General features: G+C 32.7%; 1 pseudogene; it reads left to right on the forward strand.

The window, feature by feature from the left end:
* Nucleotides 1-22201, forward strand: part of LOC141489327 (homeobox protein NOBOX-like) — a 157369-nt pseudogene that overhangs the window by 53398 nt on the left and 81770 nt on the right.

A 22201-nucleotide genomic window follows, 5' to 3' on the forward strand; every position in this document is an offset into this window, starting at 1 on the left:
GCTAAATAATTCCAAAGCATTAAATTTCATTGCATTATAATTAGTTTATATTCTCACCCCTCTATATATGCTTCTTTCCAATTTCCTTTGTTTTTAAAAATCAATTTTTGAGCTCTTCCAAGATTTTTTAGATGAGATCAATTCATATTGTCCTTTGTGGTTTGAAATGTAGTTATTTGTTACTGATTCTTCTTCTTAGTATAATTCTCAAGAGTTAGTGCAGTCTTCCCATGTATGGGGTATAAATAGTGTACTGTTATTGAATAACGTTTTTTCTTCTTTCTGCTCACCTTTTGATGCAACTCTTGAGGCTTGTAGTTGAGGATCAAATTTTCTGTTTAGTTCTATGATTTTCTTAGGTAAGTTTGAAAGTTAACTATTTATTTGAATGTCCAATTGTTCTCCAGAAAGTGTATGCTGGATTATGAAGGATAATTTAATCTTGCATTTAATATAAACTCTTTTGAATTCTGAAATATTATATTTCAAAGTCTACCATTATTTAATTGAAATTGCTAAGTCTTGCATAATGCTCACTGGTTCTTTGGTATGAGAATTAATTCTTTTTGTCTACTTGCTGTATTTTCTCTTTTAGTTGACAATTTTGAAATGTGGTTACAATGCTCATTTTAGCTATTATTTTGGAATCGCTTTCAGTATGGAAAGATGGAGTCTTTGTAGGATTATTTACCCTTATGTTTTAGGATAGCAGAGAAGTTTTCCTTGATAATCTCTTGACAGATATTAAATAGATTCTGTTTTTGATCATGGCTTCCAGGTAGACTAATTAATCTTAAATTATAAACCTGAATCCATTTTTGAGGTTGGTCATTTTTCCTGTGAGGCACTTTGCATATTCTTTATTTTTTTCAGTCTTTTGATTTTGTTTGATGAATTACTGATGTATTATGAAGTCATTAGTTTTCACTGCCCAATTCTAATTTTTAAATATTTACTTTCTTCATTATTATTTGTATCACATTTTCCATTTTGCTAAATTCCTTTATAGATTTTCTTTTCTTTATTCCAGTTTCCATAATTCTCCTTCATGACTCTAAATTCTTTACTCAAATTTTCTTCTACATCTTTTATTTGGTTTTTAAAAATCATTTTTGAGCTCTTCCAAAAGGACTTTTTGGACTTGAGATCGATACATAAGGTTCAAAATGTAGGTATTTTGTTACTGCTTCCTCTTCTGAGATGATATTTTGATATTCTCTAATATCACTGAAAGTTATTTGTGATTACCACTCTTTTTGTTTTTCTGCACATTTTGAAATTTGAGCTCTACTCCTGGGGTCAATGGCTTTCTGTACTTCAATCTCAGTTGCTTGCATTTGCTGCCTGCATTAGGATAGCTCAAACCAGCCCCACCTACTGCACTAGTGTTTTTGAGTTTGAAGTATGCTTTCTACACTGATATTGTGGCCCTCATTTCTGGATTCCTGCACCATTGGGCCACTGAATTGAGATATGTGCTATAACTATGAATTTTTGCATTTACTTATGTGCTATTCCATGCTCCACTTTTACCCAAGTAAGATAAATCTTTCCTGAAGTCCCTCCAAGATATCTTGAGATGAAAAGATTTTTCACTATCTCTTTTTGTGGGTTCACTCATTTATGAGACTGATTAGAGGTTTCATTTGAAGTTGTTTCAGAGGGAAACTGAGAATAGTTTAGGAAGCTGTTCTTCTCTGTTAAGGAAGCCACTATGATTGTTATCTGAATAGAAAGGATTTCAATCTCTTCTTAGTTAACTCTAAACATAGACTTCTAGAGTGGAGTCAAGATGGCAATGTAAAGCTAGCATGTTCCAAGAGATTTTCCCCAACATAGTTTTTTTTAGGTCTTTGCAAGGCAAATGGGGTTAAGTGGCTTGCTCAAGGCCACACAGCTAGGTAATTATTAAGTGTCTGAGAGCAGATTTGAACCCAGATACTCCTGACTCCAAGGCCAGTGCTTTATCCACTATGCCACCTAGCTGCCCCACCAACACAGTTTTAAATGAGACTTCCACACAAACCTTGAAACTACAGATGCCACCAAAAAATGATTGAAATCAGTTCTCAAGTCAAGATAATGTGGAGAAGCATTTGTAAATATTGCTTAGTGTAGGTGGGAGAGCAGGGAAGACATATATTATTGAGAGTGCAGTGCAGGTCCCAGATTAGCAGGCCAATTTGATTGCAGGACAAGAGGGAAGGTTTCTGCTCCAGACAAAGTCCAAGTCCTACTGAACAAAACATTGCATAGGCAAACCCTGGATATTTAGGAGGAAACAAACTTCTACATAGACAGCATCTGTTCTGCATATGTAATACTTTGGCAAGGAATCAGTCAGGAATTAGATCTTTACCAAAACAAAAAAGCTTGCAGTCAAAAATGCTTACATGAATAAAATAAAAAAAAGAGTTCATTGAATTAGACACACAACTAAAAAAGTTAGAAAGAACAACTTAAAAATACACAATTCCATCACAAATTATAAATTCTGAAAATAAAATGAGAACTGAATAAAATTGAAAGCAAGAAAACAGTTGATCCAATAAATAAAACTGAGTTTTCTTATTAAAAATACAATAAAATAGGTAAACAATTAGTTCATCTGATTTTAAAAGGAAGGAACCCAAATTGCCAGGATCCAAAATGAAAAGGGTGAACCCACCATCAATAAGGAGAAAATTAGTGATAATTGGAGCTATTTTGCTCACTGTATGTATTAATAAATTTATCATTCTGAGGGAAATGGATGAATATTTGCAAAAATATAAGGTATCCAGAAAAATATACTTAATCTCTGTTCAGAAGAAGAAGAAGAAACCAAAGACGAACTATCAATAAATTCCCCCCAAAATATCTCCAGGCCAATGTATTTGTAGTGAATTCTACCAAATATTTAGGAGCAATTACTACCTATTTTATCTGAATTATGAAACAAAAGGAATTCTCTCAAATTCTTTTTATGACAACAACATGGCGCTGATATGTAAGCCTGGAAGAGGCAAAACAGATAAAGAAAATTATGGACCAATATTACTAAGGAACATTGATGTAAAAATCTTAAATAAAATCCTAGCAAAGCCATTATAACAAAAAACCCTGTGAAAATATTTTTGAAAATGTGAGACATTTCCCATTTTTATGATTTATTTGGATATAGGCTTATTATTGATATCATTGAGTCTAAAGGTATGATCAGTTGGATTGTTCTTTGGATTTAGTTCCAGATTTTTCTGATGCAAAATGAATGTATCAGTTCACAATTCCACCAACAGTGAAGTAATGTGTTAGTTTTTCTACATCGATCATTTTCTTTTTTTGCCATTCTAGAGGAATCTGATTAATGTGAAGTGGAAACACACAACTGTTTTCATTGGCATTTCTTTAATCAATGATTTGATTTTTTCATTAGACTACAAATAGTTTTATTTTTTCATCAAAACATATGTGTATATATATATATATATATATATATATATATATATATATATATGTATATATAAAATGCTTGTATGTGTGGAATATTTTCTGCCCTAAGAATGCCATCCTTGGTATTTTAATGTGCCTTTCTAGACTTTGTGCATTTGTATATGTGTGTGTATGCAAAGGAAATAGATTTTGTCTTCTACATTCCTAAAAAAATTGAGAAATATTGATAGAAAAACTGTTTTTAACTCATGTTAGGGGGATTAGCTAATAATGATAGACATTTATTTGAAACTAGAAAAAAAAGTCCAAGAATTTCTGAACTTTCAGAAATGTTTAATTCCCCTCATTCTTTTGAATGAACTACCTGTGAAGAAATAGTACTTTTCATTTTCAGACAAAATTGGTGGAGCACTTAAAAGTTAGGAAAATAGTGAGCAATTGGTTGTATTGTTTTTTATTTATTCTTTATACTTCTTGTTTTCCCCGATTAAGTCTGTACTTATGATATTAGAAAAGGAAGAATTTTCATACTTTCATGGATGGACATTTGGTATTCCATATGTCTTCTCTGCACTAATCATTCAGCAGACATAGTTTTCCATTTTCCCTTTATATAATGTTGCTATTGCTGATAGTCAAAAGAAGCAAGCTGGTTTTTGAAAAAAAACCTTTTTTTAACTTTAAAAAAAGGCTCATGTAAAGGGAGCAGAAGATTGGTGGGAAAGTGCAAATGTGATTTTCTAGACTACTAAAAAATGTCTTGCAGAATAATTTCAAAGTGACTACCTGTCAGAAAACTTCTGAGAAAAAAGAGCAAGAAATGTATCACACTTATTTGGGCTTTGTTTTCTCAAGCACTCTCAAAGTTTCCAGAGGGTATTACGGGCTAATTTTTTAATAGGATCAGAATAGTTAGCAATAAGTAAGTAACACGAATTATCAGTCCATCTAAATTTCATGCAGGGTTTAAATGATGTGAATAAAAGTTTTTGTAAAAAATTGAATCGAGTATATTATCAGATGTTCAGTGGAACAGATGAAATATCATGAAAATAAAGTTTGATGATAGAAGAGAGCTCTCTATTTCCCTCTTTTTCTAGGAAGTACTTTGTAACAGAGGTCATTCCCAGGAAGCTTGACATTTAGTGGAATGGTAATTAAGCTATACTGAGAAAACATTCAAGTTACAATGATTTACAAACAATCAAATTAATTTGGGCTTAGTTTAGGGCTTTACCAACTGGAGCAGGTGTTCTGCTATGTCCATATGTCTCTTAACAAATTTGATTCAAATGTGAAACAATTTCAGGAATTTTTTGGGAAGTTGCAGAATAATTAAAAAGAGATAAGGTAGTTTTTATGATTTGGTCTTAAAATAAATGAAGGAACTAAAATGATTAAGCTAAACAGTACTTGGATTGTGATTAAAAGATGTGTTGGAGCAGTTCAACAAATTTTAATTATTTCACCAGCTAGAGGTTGATATCATGGATATATCAGATTGATCTGTTCCCCAGGCTTAAGTGATATAAAATGTACAATATTGAGGTCATTGCTTAATTTCCAAAGCCAATATAACCTTTCTAAAGTCTCAATTTGAATGCTTCAAGCTAGGTTTCACAAAAAATAACCAGGTAGACTGATTTGAGGTTTATTTAAGATTTCGTTGCTGGCTCACAACAATGGCATCATCCCTGATGATCCAGTTGATAGAAGTCATTCCTGGATTTTATCTTCTACCTTAGGTTGCTGTTTTGAAAATGAAAAATGATAAATAATAATTTGTCTTTTCATAAAAGCAGGTTAGAAAAAAGAAGGGGGAGAAAGAAAGAAAAAGAAAGAAAAATAAAAAAAGAAGAAAAAAACAGATTGGGGAAAAAACATTTATTTTCCCTATTTTTTGAAACTTCCTATGTGAAGATTGGAAAATTTATGGATATGATAGAAGTTCTTAAAATTTAGAAGAGATATAGCTAGGCTCGAAAATTAAGGAAAATATTTTTGAAGGTCTACATAACTTTTTGGACTGGATAACTTTATTAAAGAGGATCATATAATAATTGATTTCCTCAATTCCTGAAACTCACAATGTCTATTAGGAAAATTGTAAATCCAGTAGCAAAGATCATTAGATATACTGGTCAGTCTGCATCAGACATTTTTTGCTGTAGATAACTGATCTCAAATTAAGATTTGTCAAGCATATGGAAGAATGCAAAATGCTCTGCTAGGTTCAATTTAATTGAATTTTTTAAATGTGTATAAATTACCTCAAACATTCTTGAAATGTTTGTTAAAATAATCTTGGAAATTGATAAAATTGATTGAATTTATTTTTCTCTCTCCCAATTCACAAAAGAACCTTTTTTCCTCTAAGACAGATTTTCTCACTTTTTTTCTTTCAGTGCCCAATTTTATACATTTTCATGGTTTTTAAGGAAGGAATTCATTTTCTCATATATATATACATATATATTCTGTTTTCTTTTTTTAAAGGGAAGAAAATATGATTTCTTCTTCTGCTACTCTTCCTTTTCTTCCTTTTGCTTCTCTTGTTCCTCTTCCTTCTGTTCTTTCTTATCCTCCTTCTGTTCTTCCATTATCTAATCCTCCTTTTCCTCTTCCTCTTCCTCCTTTTTTCTTCTTTCCTTCTTTATTTCTTCTTTCTAGTTTACTAGATATTTTGAGGAAGCAATGAATAGATGAAGTATAACTAGAAATAATTTAGATTTTTAAAAAATATTTTAATATGGCATTGAAGGTAAGATTAAAATTATTATATTGCATTATACTTAGAGATTGCTTAAAATTTTCATTATGATTCTTAAAATGCATGAAGCAAAGGGTAGGGTATGAAAGAAAAAGGTTTTAATGTTACAGGTTATACTTAGAATGCTTCTGAATGCACTCAAGATTTTTATCTAAATCAACCCTCTGTTCTTCACTTAAGAAAAGCTAATGCTTTGGGGGATTGCAAAAGTTTGGGTATAAACTATGGGCTTTTATCTGAGGTGCAATTTATCTAAGTTCTTAGAGACATAGCATCCCAATAATCTCACCCAAATTTACTGTGATTTTTTTAAAGACACTGTTTCATGTCAATATTTGATTTCTCACACAGTACAATGTTTTCCATACTTAAGAGTTATGAACTCTTTGTTTTTGAATTATGTTTAGTTTGGTTAATATTCTGACTATAACAATTCACAGTACTGCATTACTTTTCCTTCTTTCATGTAATGGGCCTATCATCTTCACTGGTGAAAATAATATATAGTAGCAATCACAAATCATTTAGATCTGCGTACAATAAAAGCAGCATACATAGTAGGTGCTTTAAAATTTGAATGAATAAATCATCTAGAACATAGAGCACAATTTAAAATCTCCATGCTTTAGAACATTATCTTTTTTCATGAAATAATGTGGTAATAAGATCTCTGTAAGCTTGAAGGTAGAAGTATGGACAAATATGAATTTGTACAAATAAAATCTAGGCTATGATAAGACCCTCATGGGCACCAAGATAAAAGTAACAAACCAAAAAAAAAAACATTTGTTGTTTGAAACATTGATCCAATGTGCTCCTCAGAATAAAAGATTCAAGAATGTGTGGGGGTTCGGGAAGGAGGTATGCAGAGAGAAATATCAAGAATTTTTTTAAAGGAAAAATTATGCTTTATTCCCATTATAAAACCACAGTTCAATAAACAGTCACCAAAGTTGGAAATAGTTCAGAGATTATCAAGACAATTTGCATTCCTAAGAGCAGAACTTAAAAAGTAAATAAGGGAAAAATTGGGTGCCTTTTTTTGAAGCATGAATATTGATACGATTAAAATTTATTACATCAGATAAAAGGGGGTCGGGTGAGTAGAAAGATAGTTGCAAAATGTCAATACACAAGTTGAAGGGAATGTAGAGCTCTTCTTGAAATGAAAGCATGTTAATTTTAAGACAAAAGAAATAGTAATTTGCACTGTAGAATGAATACTCTGTATCTCAATATCTCTGTGAAATAACACAGCATGAAATTTTTTCAATAGATAAACAGATTGAGATTTAGAGCAGATTATGAAGAGAAGATAGATAGACATGTGTAAGGTATATCTCAAAATTCTGAGGTTAAGATTATGGAAAGTAGTGATTCCTGCCTCCAAAACATACTATGGTGACACCATCTGGCACCATTATTCTCTTTAACCCTGTGTGACATTGTTTATTTTCTTTTCTTGTGAATACAGGAACATATATATGGAGTTGGGAAAAGGGTGGATAACTTTAATTTTAATTAGCTAAATAATAGTGTTTTTTATTAATGCTCACATTAAAAACCTTATTCCTTATTCTACCACCTTAGTCATAAAACTTAGGAACATAAAAAAGTTTTGCCCCTCTTTCTAAATCAAAATTTCCAATGAACAAAGTTATCATTTCTCTGAATTTGTAATCAAAATTCATTCTCATTTCTTGGCTAAATTAGAGAGTAGGAGAACCTGCACATCTCCTGTATTCTCTCTTCTATTTGTAGTGACTGGAGCAAAGCAGGTGATTTCAATAGTGCTTGTTTTCTTTTATTCCCTTGAAGTATGAATGTTCCCTTTAAATCTTTGTTCAAATCATCTACTCCTGGAAATGGATGCATGTCAATGGTCTATCATAAATGTTTTGTCAATCAAAAATTGGTAATCATGATTAAGGCATGATTTTAATAGGTTATAGTAACCATTTTAGGAGTTTTCTAATTCTAGAGAATGAAACCAATCTTTCAAACTGAAAATTTAGGAATAAGATTTTATATATTTTTCATTGAAGAGATACACCCAACTTCAATATTTGTTTACACTTATTGTGTAAACTACTTTACTTATGGATGTGTTGAATCCTTAGGCTACTCAAACTTTAATAAATATAGTTTTTCTTTAATATGAAGATTATGAAAAAAATTTAGATTAAGATTACCAAAAGATGAAAAAGATGATGAAATTTAATGAGAATAAAGGATGGTGGAAGAATGGCTCCATTGATTTTCTTTTGATGTCAGGAAAAAATGAGGCAAGCTCCAGGAAAATTAGTTGAATGCCTCTGGTGAATTTATGGGATGACATACATACAAGTTATACTGGATGGATGAATATGAATTCATATCATTGTGAGGAAGAAAGTCATTAAGGGAGAGGTCTATCAAAAATTATGTTGTGATTATTTTTTAGAAAATATAATACTAGGGGGCAGCTAGGTGGCGCAGTGGATAAAGCACCGGCCCTGGAGTCAGGAACACCTGGGTTCAAATCCGGTCTCAGACATTTAATAATTACCTAGCTGTGTGGCCTTGGGCAAGACACTTAACCCTATTTGCCTTGCAAAAACCAAAAAAAAAAATAATAATAACCTCATTAAATACAATCAGTACTTGCCACAGAATAATATAATTCTAAATATCACACCATTAATTATTAAAGCTACATGATTTATAAAAGATAGATAGCAGAAATAAGTACTCATTAGTTATAGATGAAGACACTAAATAATATAGATTAAGTGACTTGCCAACATTTTAACAAAAGCATATTCTATTACTATAAAATAACCATTCAACACGACCTTTCCAGCAATATAATGCCCCTTGACATTTTAGAAAAAGAGAAAACAGATGAAATGAACTATGTGCTTAGACCCTCTACAATTTTCTTTTTAATTCCATTTTTCCTTTTCCCCCAAATTATATAAAAAGATAGATTTCAACATCTATTTTTTGCAAGGTTTTGAGTTCCACATTTTTTTACTATGCTCCCCTTCCTCCCTCTTTTTATGACAGTGAACACACTGATATTGGCTTTTTATGTACAATCATGATTAGCACAATTCTATATTTCTTTTGTTGTGAAACAAGAATTACAACTAAGAGGGGGACTGAGAAAGAAAGAAACAATATAAAGGAGGTTTTTAAAAATGAATATAGACTGCATTGCTCTGCAGTCAGCATTCAGGATTTTTCTCTGGATGTGGGTGGCATTTTCCATAATAAGTCTCTTAGGATGGTCCTTGATCATGGAACTACTGTGTCCATCAGAGTGATCATCTCACAATATTGCATGTGTTGCATTTAATGTTCTTCTAGTTCTGCACACTTTATTCATCATCAGTTCATGCAAGTCTTTACAGGATTTTATAAGATAAAGCTGCTCCTGTTTTATTACAGAACAATGGTATTCCATTATAGTCACATAACATAATTCATTCAGTCGTTCTTCAATTGATGGGCATCCCCTCAATGTCCATTCTTTGATGACCACCAAAATGGGTTGTTATATTAATATTTCTACATATGTATCTTTCTCCCTTCTTAATGATCTTTGTGATATTGATCTAGTGGTGGTATTGTTGTCTCCAAGTTTATGCACAGTTTTTTTTCCTTTTGGTTATAGTTCCAATAGTTATAGTTCCAATATAGTTTTTTCCTTTGGTTATAGTTCCAAATTGTTCTTCAGAATGGTTGGATTGAATCACAACCCTACTATAAATGCATTAATATTTCAGTTTTCATATATCCTCTCCAATACTGATTATTTTCCATTTTCATCATTTTAGTCAATCTTATAAGATTTAGTTAAAACCTGAGTTGTTTTAATTTGCATTTATCTAATCAATAAATCCTATTCCCATTTTGACCTTATTTTTTTATAGGGTATAAAATATGAGTCTATGCCTAGTTTGTGCCATATTATTTTCCAGTTTTCCCCAGCAGTTTTTTTGTTGAGTAGTATTCTTATTCCAGAAACTAGTAATTTTGGGGTTTGTAAAATAGATTACTATAGTCATTTATTACTGTTTCCTTGGTATCTAATCTATTCTACAGATTCACAACTCTATGTCATAGTTTATTGAAAATAATTTTGATGACTGTCACTTTATTCTATTGGGTCATATCTGGCATGGCTAAATCACTTTCCTTCGCATTTTTCCACCAATTCTCTTGATATTCTTTATCATTTATTCTTACAGATGAGTTATGTTTCTGACTCTGCAATTTTATGTTGTGATTGGCATAGTACTGAATCAGTAATTTAATTTAATAGCAGTATGACTTTTATTATATTAGCTCAGCCTACATGTTAGAAATTGTTATTTTTTCAATTGTTTAGATATGATGTTTTGTGTGAAAAACATTTAGTAATTATGTCCTGGGTTTGTTTTAGGAAGTAGATTCCCAAGTATTTTATGTTGTCTACAATTACTTTAAATGGAATATCTCTTTCTATCTCTTACTCTTGGACTTTGTGGTTATACATAGAAATGCTGCTGCTTTATGAGGGTTTATTTTATATCCTGTTATTTGGCCAAATGTTTATTATTTTAAGAATTTTATTTGATTTTCTTGGGTTCTCTAAATATACTATCAAGTTATCTGTGAAGAGTAAAAATTTTATTCCTCCCTTGTTTAGTCTAATTTCTTTAAATTCTTTTTTGTTTTCTTATTGCCTAAGCTAACATTTCTACAATATTGTAGAAGAGTGGTGATAATGAGCATTCTTGTTTCAAATTTTATCTTATTGGAATGCTATTAGTTTATTACATATAATATATATATATATATATATATATATATATATATATAAAATGCTTGCTGATGGTTTTAGATGGCTACTGCTTATTATTTTAAGAAAAAAAATTTCTGTTTCCTAGTGTTTTTAAAAGGAAATGTTACTGAATTTCATCAAAGGATTTTCAGCATCTATTTAGAGAATCATATAATTTCTCATAATTTTGTTTTTATGTGGTTAATTATGATGATTGATATTGAAACATTCTTTAATAACAGCTATAAATCCTATCTGATCAGAACACTATACTAGCTATAACTTGGTGTAAGTTCTTTGCTAAAAGATTATTTAAATGTTTTTTTGTATCAAAATTTACACCCTTTACTTTCCCCTCCCTTTCAAATCCCTTTTATGAATACTCCCCTCATCTTATATTCCCCTTTCCCTTTCTACTTCCCCACTGAGAAATATATATTATTACATACAATTTTATTTGTTTTTCCAAACTACAAGTGATAGAAGTTTACACCAATATTTTTGCAAGATTTTGTTTTGCAATTTTTTCTCTCCTTTTCCTCACTGCCCACTCCCATGAACAGAAAGCAATCTGATAGAGACTTTACATTTGTAACCATTCTAAACATAAATTGAATTTAATTCTTTGAGAGAGAAGAATCAGATACAAAAGGAAGGAAGAAAACATTAGAGACAAGAAAATGACATAATGCATAAGACTATTTTTGAAAACAGAAGAAACTAAACTTTGATCTTCAATTAAACTCCACAGCTCTTTCTCTGGATACAGAAGGTATTCTCCACCATGAGTCCTCTAAAATTTTTTATGATTATTACACTGCTAAATTTGACATGTCAATCATGGTTGTTCACGCTTATTTTTGCCAGTGTGAACAATAATCTTCTGGTTCAGTGCATTTTACTCAGCATCAATTCATGCAAGTCTTTCCAGGCTTTTTGTAAAATCCTATCCCTCTTGATTTCTAATGGTACAATAGTGTTCCATCATGTACATATAGTGAAATTTGCACATATATTACCCAATTGATAGGTATCCCTCAATTTCCAATTTCTTTGTCACTGCAAAAAGAGCTGTTATGAATATTTTTTATAAGTGGGATTTAATCCATTTTCATGATCTCCACAGAGAACCAGAAGTGGTATTGCTTGATCAATGAAGTGGCATTGCTTGATCAATGAGTATGGACAACTTTATTATACTTTGCACAAAAATCTGATTTGAACTCCAGAAATGATGGATCAGTTCAAAACTCCACCAACAATACAATTGTGTTCCAGATTTCCCATTCTGCTCCAACTTTGATCTGTCTCTCTCTCTCTCTCTCTCTCTCTCTCTCTCTCTCTCTCTCTCTCTCCATATACATATATATATATTCATATATATATGTATGTATGTGTATATATATATATATATATATATACACACACACACATTTTGACCAAACTGAGAGATGTGAAGAGAGACACCAGAGATGCTTTAATTTTCATTTTTCTAATCAATAATGATCTAGAGAAACTTTGCATATGTATATAGATAGCTTTGTGTTGTCATCTAAGAACTGCCTTTACATATCCTGTGAATATTTTAATTTTTTTAAAAGATTTTATTCACTTTGAGTTTTACAATTTTCCCCCTAATCTTGCATCCCTCCCTCTACCCCCCCACATAAGGTAGTCTGTTAGTCTTTTACATTATTTCCATGGTATACATTGATCTATGTTGAATCTGATGAGGGAGAAATCATATCCTTAAGGAATAAGATAATAGTATTTTTTCTAAATTAAAAGGAATTGTCTATGGTGTTTGCTCAAACTCCACAATTCTTTCTCTTGATACAGATGGTATTCTCCTTGATAGAAAACCCAAAATTATCACTGATTGTGACACTGATGAAATGAGCAATTCCATCAAATTTAATCATCATGGCCATGTTGTTGTTAGGGTGTACAATGTTTTTCTGGTTCTGCTTATCTCAGTCAGTATCAGTTCATGGAAATCATTCCAGACTTTCTGGGAAATCCCATTCTTCCTGGTTTCTAATAGAAAATAGTGTTCCATGACACACATAAACCACGGTGTGTTAAACCATTGCCCAATGAAAGGACTTTCACTTAATTTCCAATTCTTTACCACCACAAACAGGGCTGCTGTGAATATTTTTGTACAAGTGATGTTTTCACACTTTTTAGATAATCTGTTCATGGTATAAATCCAGTAGGTGTATTGTTGAATCAAAGGGTATGTACATTTTTATTTCAATTTGGGTTAAATTTCAAATTGCTCTCCAGAAAGGTTGGATGAGTTCACAGCTCCACTAACAATGTATTAGTGTCCCAGAGTGCCCACATCACTTCCACCATTGATTATTGTACTTTCTGGTCATATTGGCCAGTCTGAGAGGTATGAGGTGGTACCTCAGAGGTGCTTTAATTTGCATGTCTCAAAAATTAAAGATTTAGAGAATTTTTATTCATGCGACTACAAATCGCTTTGATTTCTTCATCTGCAAATTGCCTTTGTATATCCTTCGATCATTTCTCAATTGGTGAATGTCTTGGTTTTTTTTTTTAAATTGACACAATTCTTTGTATATTTTAGAAATGAGTTCTTTTTCAGAAATACTAGCTGGAAAATTGTTTCCCAATTTACTATATTTCTTTTTATCTTGGTTACAGTGTTTTTTTTTTTTATGTGCAAAAGGTTTTAAATTTAATGTAATCAGAATTATCTAGTTTGTTTTTAATGATGCTCTCTGTCTCTAACTTGGTCACAAACTTCTTTCCTTTCCATAGATATGACACTTAAACTACTCTGTGATCTTCTAGTTTACTTATAAAATTGTTTTTATATGTAAATATTGTGCCAATTTTGATCTTATCTTTGGATAGTTTGTGAGGTGTTGGTCTAATGAAGTTTCTTTCATACTAACTTCCAATTTTTTTAAAGTAAGTTTTATTTTTATTAAAGATATTATGTGAGTTTTACAATTTGCCCCCCATCTTACTTCACCCCCACCATGGAAAGCAATTTGTCAGTCTTTACTTTGTTTACATGTTGTACCTTGATCCAAATTGAGTGTGATGAGAGAAAAATCATATCCTTAAAGAAGAGACAAAAAATCTAAGAGTTAACAAGATCAGATAATAAGATATCTGCTTTTTTCTAAATTAAAGGGAATAGTCCTTGAACTTTGTTCAAACTGCACATCTCCTTATCTGGATACAGATCGCACTCTCCTTAGCAGACAGTCCAAAATTGTTCCCGATTATTGTACTCATGGAATGAGCGAGTCCTTCAAGGTTGATCATCACTCCCATATTGCTGTTAGGGTTTACAGTGTTTTTCTGGTTCTGCTCATCTCACAGCATCAGTTCATGCAAATCCCTCCAGGCTTCCCTGAAATCTCATCCCTCCTGGTTTCTAATAGAATAATAGTGTTCCATGGCATGCATATACCACAGTTTGCTAAGCCATTCCCCAATTGAAGGACATTTCCTTGATTTACAATTCTTTGACACCACAAACAGTGCTGCTATAAATATTTTTGTACAAGTGATGTTTTTACACTTCTGCATGTTCTCTTCAGGATATAGCACCAGTAGTGGTATTGCTGGGTCAAAGAGTATGCACATTTTTGTTGCCCTTTGGGCCCAGTTCCAAATAGCTCTCCAGAAAGGTTGGATGAGTTCACAGCTCCACCAACATTGTAATACTGTCCCAGATTTCCCACAAGTGTTCCAACAATGATCATTATCCTTTCTGGTCATATTGGCCAATCTGAGAGGTGTGAGGTGGTACCTCAGAGAAGGTTTAATGTGCATTTCTCTAACAATTAATGATTTAGAACAATTTTTTATATGGCAGTGGATTGCTTTCATCTCCTCATCTGTAAAATGCGTTTGCATACCCTTTGAACATTTGTCATTTGTGGAATGGCTTTTTATTTTAAAATTATGACTCAGATCTCTGTATATTTTAGAAATGAGTCCTTTGTCAGAATCATTATTTGTAAAGATTGTTTCCCAATTTACATTTCTTCTGATCTTGGTTACAGTGGTTTTATCTGTGCAAAAGCTTTTTAATTTAATGTAATTGAAATCATCTAATTGGTTTTTGGTGATATTCTCCAACTCTTCCTTAGTCATCAACTGCTCCCCTTTCCATACATCTGACAGGTAAACTAGTCCTTGATCTTCTAATTTGCTTATAGTATTGTTTTTTATGTCTAAGTCCTGTACCCATTTAGAACTTATCTTGGTAAAGGGTGTGAGGTATTGGTCTAATCTAAGTTTCTTCCATACTAACTTCCAATTATCCCAGCAGTTTTTATCAAAGAGGGAGTTTTTAATCCAATAGCTGAACTCTTTGGGTTTATCAAACAGCAGATTACTATAATCATCTCCTGCTTTTACACCTAGTCTATTCCACTGGTCCACCACTCTATTTTGTAGCCAATAGCAAACAGTTTTGATAACTGATTCTTTACAGTATAATTTCAGATCTGATAGGGCTAAGCCTCCTACTTTTGTACTTTTTTTCATTGAATCTCTTGAAATTTTTGACTTTTTAGTTCTCCATATGAATTTACTTAAAAGTTTTTTTCAACTGATTAAAGGAATTTTGGGGAATTTTGATTCGTAGGTCACTAAACAGATAGTTTAGTTTTGGTAGAATTGTCATTTTTATTATATTAGCTCTACCTATCCACGAGCAGTTAATATTTGCCCAGTTATTTATATCTGATTTAATTTTTATTTAATTTAATTTATATCTGATTTTAATTTTTAATTTTTTTTTCAAAAAGATTCTGAGTCTGTCTTGGTAAATAGAATTCCAACTATTTTATATTACCTGTGGTTACTTTGAATGGGATTTCTCTTTCTAGCTCTTCCTTCTGTATCTTGCTAGACATATATATATAAAAGTTGAGGATTTATGAAGGGTTATTTTATAACCTGCAACTTTGCTAAAATTGATCATTGTTTCCAGTAGTTTTTTGGATGAATTCTTGGGATTCTCTAGGTAGATCATAATGTCATCTGCAAAGAGTAAGAGTATTGTCTCTTCTTTCCCATTTCTAATTCCTTCAATTTCTTTTTCTTCTCTAATTGCTGAAGCTAACATTTCTAATACAATATTGAATAGTAGTGGTGATATTGGGCACCCTTGTTTCATCCCTGATCTTATTGGGAATGGCTCTAGCCTCTCCCCATTGAACATAATGCTGTTGATGGTTTTAGATAGATACTGCTAATTATTGTAAAGAACAGTCCATTTATTCCTACACTTCCTAGTGTTTTTAGTAGGAATGGATGCTGTTTTATGTCAAAAGCTTTTTCAGAATCTACTGATATGATCATATAATTTCTGATAGGTTTTTTGTTGATATAATTGAGTATACTAACAGTTTTCCTAATATTGAACCAACCCTGCATTCCTGGAATAAATCCTACTTGATCATAATGTATTATCCTAGTGATAACTTGTAAACATTTTCCTAAGATTTTATTTAACATATTTGCATCTATATTCATCAGGGAGATAGGTCTATATTTTTTTCTCTGTTTTAACTCTTCCTGGTTTAGATAACAGCACCATATTGGTTTCATAGAAAGAGTTAGGCAGAGTTCCATCTTTCCCTATTTTTCCAAAGAGTTTATACAGAATTGAAAACAATTGTTCCTTAAATGTTTGGTAGAATTCGCTTTTGTATCCATCAGGCCATGGAGATTTTTACTTGGGGACTTCAAGGATGGCTTGTTGAATTTCTTTTTCTGAGATAGGACTGTTTACATATTTAACTTCCCCTTCATTTAACCTGGGCAACTTATGTTTTTGTAAATATTCATCCATTTCACCTAGATTATCAAATTTATTGGCATAGAGTTGGGCAAAATAATTTCAAATTATTACTTTAATTCCCTCCTCATTGGTGGTGAGTTCATTTTTCATTTCTGATACTAGCAATTTGATTTTCTTCTTATTTGTTTTAAATCAAATTGACCAGAGGTGTATCAATTTTATTGGGTTTTTATCATAATACCGAATTTTAGTTTTACTTTTTTAATTCAATAGTATTTTTGCTTTTGATTTTATTAATTTCTCCTTTAATTTTTAGAATTTCTAATTTGGTATTTATTTGGGGATTTTTAATTTGATTTTTCTCTAGATTTTTTTAGTTACATGTTTAGATCATTGACTTCCTCTTTCTCCAATTTATTCCTGTAAGCATTTAAAGCTATAATATATGCCCTGAGAGTTGCTTTGAATGAATCCCATAGGTTTTGGTATGTTGTTTCTCTATTATCATTATATAGGATAAAATGGTTAATTTGTTTTTTTGTTCACTCAGTTTTTAAAATGAGGTTATTCAGTTTCCAATTTTTTCTGGGTCTATATCTCCTTGGCCCAATATTGCATAGTACTTTTATTGCATTGTGACCTGAGAAAGATGTTTTCACTATTTCTGCCTTTCTGCAGTTGGTCATTAGGTTTTTATGTCCTAGTACATGGTCAATTTTTTATAAGTTCCATGTACTGCAGAGAAAAAGGTATATTCCTTTCTATCCCCATTCTGTTTCCTCCATAAGTCTACCATATCTAATTTTTCTCTGAATCAATTTACCTCCTTAACTTCTTTCTTGTTTATTTTATGATTCTATTCATCTAGATCTGAGAATGGGAGATTGAGGTCTCCCTCTAGTAGAGTTTTGCTGTATATGTCTTCCAGCAGTTCTTTCAGCTTCTCCTCTAAGAATTTGGATGTTATCCTACTGGGTGCATATATATTCAGTATTGAAATAACTTTATTGTCTATAGTACCTTTTAGGAGGATAAAGTTTCCTTCCTTATCTCTTATTTAATGCTATCTATTTTTGCTGCTGCTTTGTCTGAGATAAGGATTGCTTCCCCTGTTTTTTTTTTTTACTTCAGCTGAAGCAAAATACATTTTGCTCCAAACTTTTACCTTTACACTATATGTATCTCCATGCTTCAAATGAGCTTCTTGTAAGCAGCATATTGTAGGATTCTAGTTTTTAATCCACTCTGTTATTTGCTTATGATTTAAGGGAGAGTTCATCCCATTCACATTAAAAGTCATGATTACTAATTCTTTATTGCCCTCCATGCTATCTTCCCTCTGTTTGTATTTTCCTCCCTTTCCACCCCCTTTATCCATATTCCCCAGTATTTTGTTTCTGAATACCACCCCTTCAGTGTGTTTGCCCTTGTATATCACACCCTCCCCTTTCTTTCCCCTTTCCCTTTCCCCTCCCTTCCTTTTTTGGTTCCCCCTTTTTTCCCCACTCCCCTTCCCTTTCTCCATCCTCCCTCCCCTTTTCCCCTTTTAATACTTGAAAGGTTAGATGTTTTATAAGTTAACTGAGTATGTTTAATTTCAGTTTAAGCCAAGTCTGATGAGAAGAAGATTCAGGTGTTTCTCATCTCCTCCCTTCTTCCCCTCTATTACCAGAGGTACTTTTTACCTCTTAGTGTAATGAAATTTACCCCATTCAATCCCCCCCTCCTCCTGTTTCTTTCCTGTGTCCCTTTTTAAGGACATAGTATAGTTTTTAGATCATTCTATCTGAGTCATAGATAGTTCTGAATATCTGTCACTTCTAGTTAAGTGTATTCTATCTAATAAAATTGAAATTCTTGAGAGTTATTAAGGGTCTTTCTCCCAAGTGGGGTTAAAGCCAGTTACATCCCTTTAGATAGCAGTCTCATGGATAGATAATGAATGTCCATCATTTCTGGCTAGGTATATTCTCTCTGTTAGAGTTACAATTCTCAAGATTTATGAGAATCTTTTTCCCCATGCTGGGATATAGCCAGTTTCAACTTACTGTATAGCAATTTTTTTTCCTTTTACTGCCCCCCACCTTTTTTTTTCCTTTTCATGTGTCTCTTGAACATCCTGTTTGATATCCAAATTTTCTATTTAGCTCTGGTCTTTTCATCAGGAATTTTAGGAATTCTTCCATTTTGTTAAATGTCCATCTTTTCCCCTGCAAGTGAAGGCTCAGCTTTGTGGGATAGTAGATTCTTGGCTGCATTCCAAGCTCCCTTGCTCTTATAAATATCTCGTTTTAGGCCCTTTGATGCCTTAATGTTGATGCATGTCCTGTGTGATCCTTACTGTGAATCCTTGATATTTAATTTGTTTCTTTCTAGCTGCTTGTATGATTTTCTCTTTCATCTGATAGTTCTGGAATTTGGCCACAACATTCCTTGGTGTTTTCATTTTAGGATCTTTTTCTGGAGGGGACTGATGTATTCTTTCACTAACTACTTCGCCCTCCAGTTCCATGATATCAGGGCAGTTTTCCATCACTAGATCCTGCAATATTAAGTCCAGGGTTTTTTCGTCTTCAATGTTTTCAGGAAGTCTTATAATTCTCAGGTTGCCCCTCCTCATTCTAGTCTCGAGACCAGTGATTTTGTTGATGAGGTATTTTACATTTTCTTCTATTTTTTTCCTATTTTTTGATTTTTTTTTTTAACTGGCTCTTGCTGTCTCATGGAGTCATTAGTTTCTGCAGACTCCATTCATTTATTTAGGGAGGAGTTTTCTTCATTAACCTTTTGCAACTCCTTTACCAATTAGTCAATTCTACTTTTGAAAGAGCTTTCCATTTGACCAATTGAGGTTTTGAGAGAATAATGAGAATTATTTTCTTTTTGCATTTGCCCAATTGAGGATCTGAGAGAATTATCCTCATTTTGTATTTACCCAATTGATGATCTGAGAGATTTATTCTCCTTTCCCATTTGTCCAATTGTATTTTCTAAGGATTTTTTTTTCTTGTTGCAAGGCATTAATTGTCTCTCCCAAATTTTCCAGTTGATTTTTAAGCTTCTACCTTATTTCTTCAAGGAAGTCTTTTTGTGCGGAAGACCAGATTATATTCTCCTCAGAGGCTCTAGGTCTTTCTGAGTCAGGGTCTTTCCCTTCCAAGAATTTTTGTATGGATCCACAACACTGCTGACCCTTCATCATTTTGCTAAGACCTTGAGTTGGGGAGGGCTGGTTCACAGAGCCTTGGGATTGCTAAAGGCTTTACTCACTGAATGCAATTTCTCTGGCTGGCCAGTAGGAGGTGCTTTTTGCCTTCTCTGGAGTGTTGTGACCTTGATTGAGGCCTTCTCCCTTTGCTTGAAGTTGGAGTTGGAGCTATTGAATTCTTTTGCCTTCAATCAATGGTGGGCTTTGCCCTGGCCTGAGGTCAACTGGGCTGATTCTTCTGCTCACACACCTATGCCTGAGGCAGAAGTAGTCTGCAATTGTTTGTTCTGGGAAGAGATCTCAGCTGTAATGGAGGTGTGGACTCAGAGTTCCTCAGACAAGAGGAGCCCAGGGATGGTGTCTGCAGATCTGCTGCATGGGGAACTCTCCCGCTAGCCCTGTCGGCAAGCTCCAGAGGGTCAGCGCCAACAGCAGTGCCTCTGCTCCCTATTTGACTCAAGCCCCTGCCATCTAGCCTCATTGCTGATCCAGTATGTCTGGCTCTTGGGGCCTCAGACTCCCAGCTCCAATTCAGCTGCTAATCTGGCTGATCCAGGGCTGATCCTACATCTGAGCCCAGACTTACCTGCCCAAATTTGTTCATTGCTGCTGCAGGAGACAAATCCTGAGGTTCCTTCTCCTGGCTTTTCTTTCTGGGTTTTGTGAGTGGGGTTTCTGTTAAGACGTTTATTTCATATGATAGATGGGGAAAGATTAGTAGACTTCAGAACTGTGCCTTTCTTCTCTCCGCCATCTTGGCCAGAAGTCTTAACTTCCAATTTTCTTAATAGTTTTATTGAAGACAGTTTTTATCCCAATTGTTGGACTATTTGGGTTCACCAAACATGAAATTTATTTCCCACTAATACACCTAGTCTATTCCACTCATCCACCACTCTATTTCTTAGCCAATACCATACAGTTTTGATTAGTGATGCTTTATAATATAATTATAGATCTTCTCAGGCTAAGCCATCTCCTTTTGTACTTTTTTCCCATTGAATCCCTGGAAATTATTGACTTTTTATTTCTCCAAATGAATTTACTTACAATGTTTTTGAACTCATTAAAGTAATTTTTTGGAATTCTGATTGGTAGGGCATTAAACAAGCATAGTTTTGGTAAAATTGTTGTTTTTATTTTTATTATAGTAACTTTACCTCTCTACGAGAAGATTTTTGCCCATCTATTTAAATCTAATTTTATTTCATTGACAAGTTCTTTGTAACTGTTTTCATAGTATTTGAGTCTGACTTGGTAGATAGACTCCCAGTTATTTTATATTGTCTGAGGTTGCATTGAATGGGATTTCTCTTTCCAGCTCTTTCTGTTGTATCTTGCTAGTCATATAAGGGAATTTTGAGGATTTATGAGAGTTTATATTATATCCTGCAACTTTGCTAAAGTTACTAATTATTTCTAGTAGTTTTTGATATGATTTCTGGGTATTCTTTAGGTATACCATCATGTCATCTACAAAGAGTTAGAGTTTTGTCTCTTTCCAATTCTAATTCCTTCAGTTTCTTTTTCTTCCTTTATTGCTGAAGCTAATATTTCTAGTACAATATTGAATAGTAGTGGTGATAATGGACATGCTTGTTTCACCCCTGATCTTATTGGGAATGACTTTAGCCCATCCCAATTGTATATGTTACTTTTTAATGGTTTCAGATAGATACTACTTATTATTTTATGGAGCAATCTATTTATTCCTACACGCTCTGGTGCTTTTAGTAGGAATGGGTGCTGTACTTTCTCAAAAACTGTTTCGGCATCTATTGGTATAAGCATATGATTTCTGCTAAGTTTATTGTTGGTAAAAGTAATTATACTGACAGCTTTTCTAGTATTGAACCAATCCTGCATTGCTGGATTAAATTCTACCTGGTCATTTTGTATTAACCTAGTGATAACTTTTAATCGTTTTGCTTAGATTTTATTTAAGATATTTGCATTTATATTCATCAGTGAGAAAGGTCTATAATTTTCTTTCTTTCTTTCTTTTAACTCTTCCTGGTTTAGGTATCAGCACCATTTTGGTGTCAGAAAGGATAAGACAGAGTTCTGTGTTCACCAGTTTTTCCAAGAGTTTACACAGAATTGGAGTCAATTTTTCCTTCAATGTTTAAAAAAATTCATTTGTAAATCCATCTAGCCCTGGAGACTTTTTCTTCAGAA

The sequence above is a fragment of the Macrotis lagotis genome, chromosome 5 (genome assembly GCF_037893015.1).
Source record: "Macrotis lagotis isolate mMagLag1 chromosome 5, bilby.v1.9.chrom.fasta, whole genome shotgun sequence".
Lineage (NCBI taxonomy): Eukaryota > Metazoa > Chordata > Mammalia > Peramelemorphia > Peramelidae > Macrotis > Macrotis lagotis.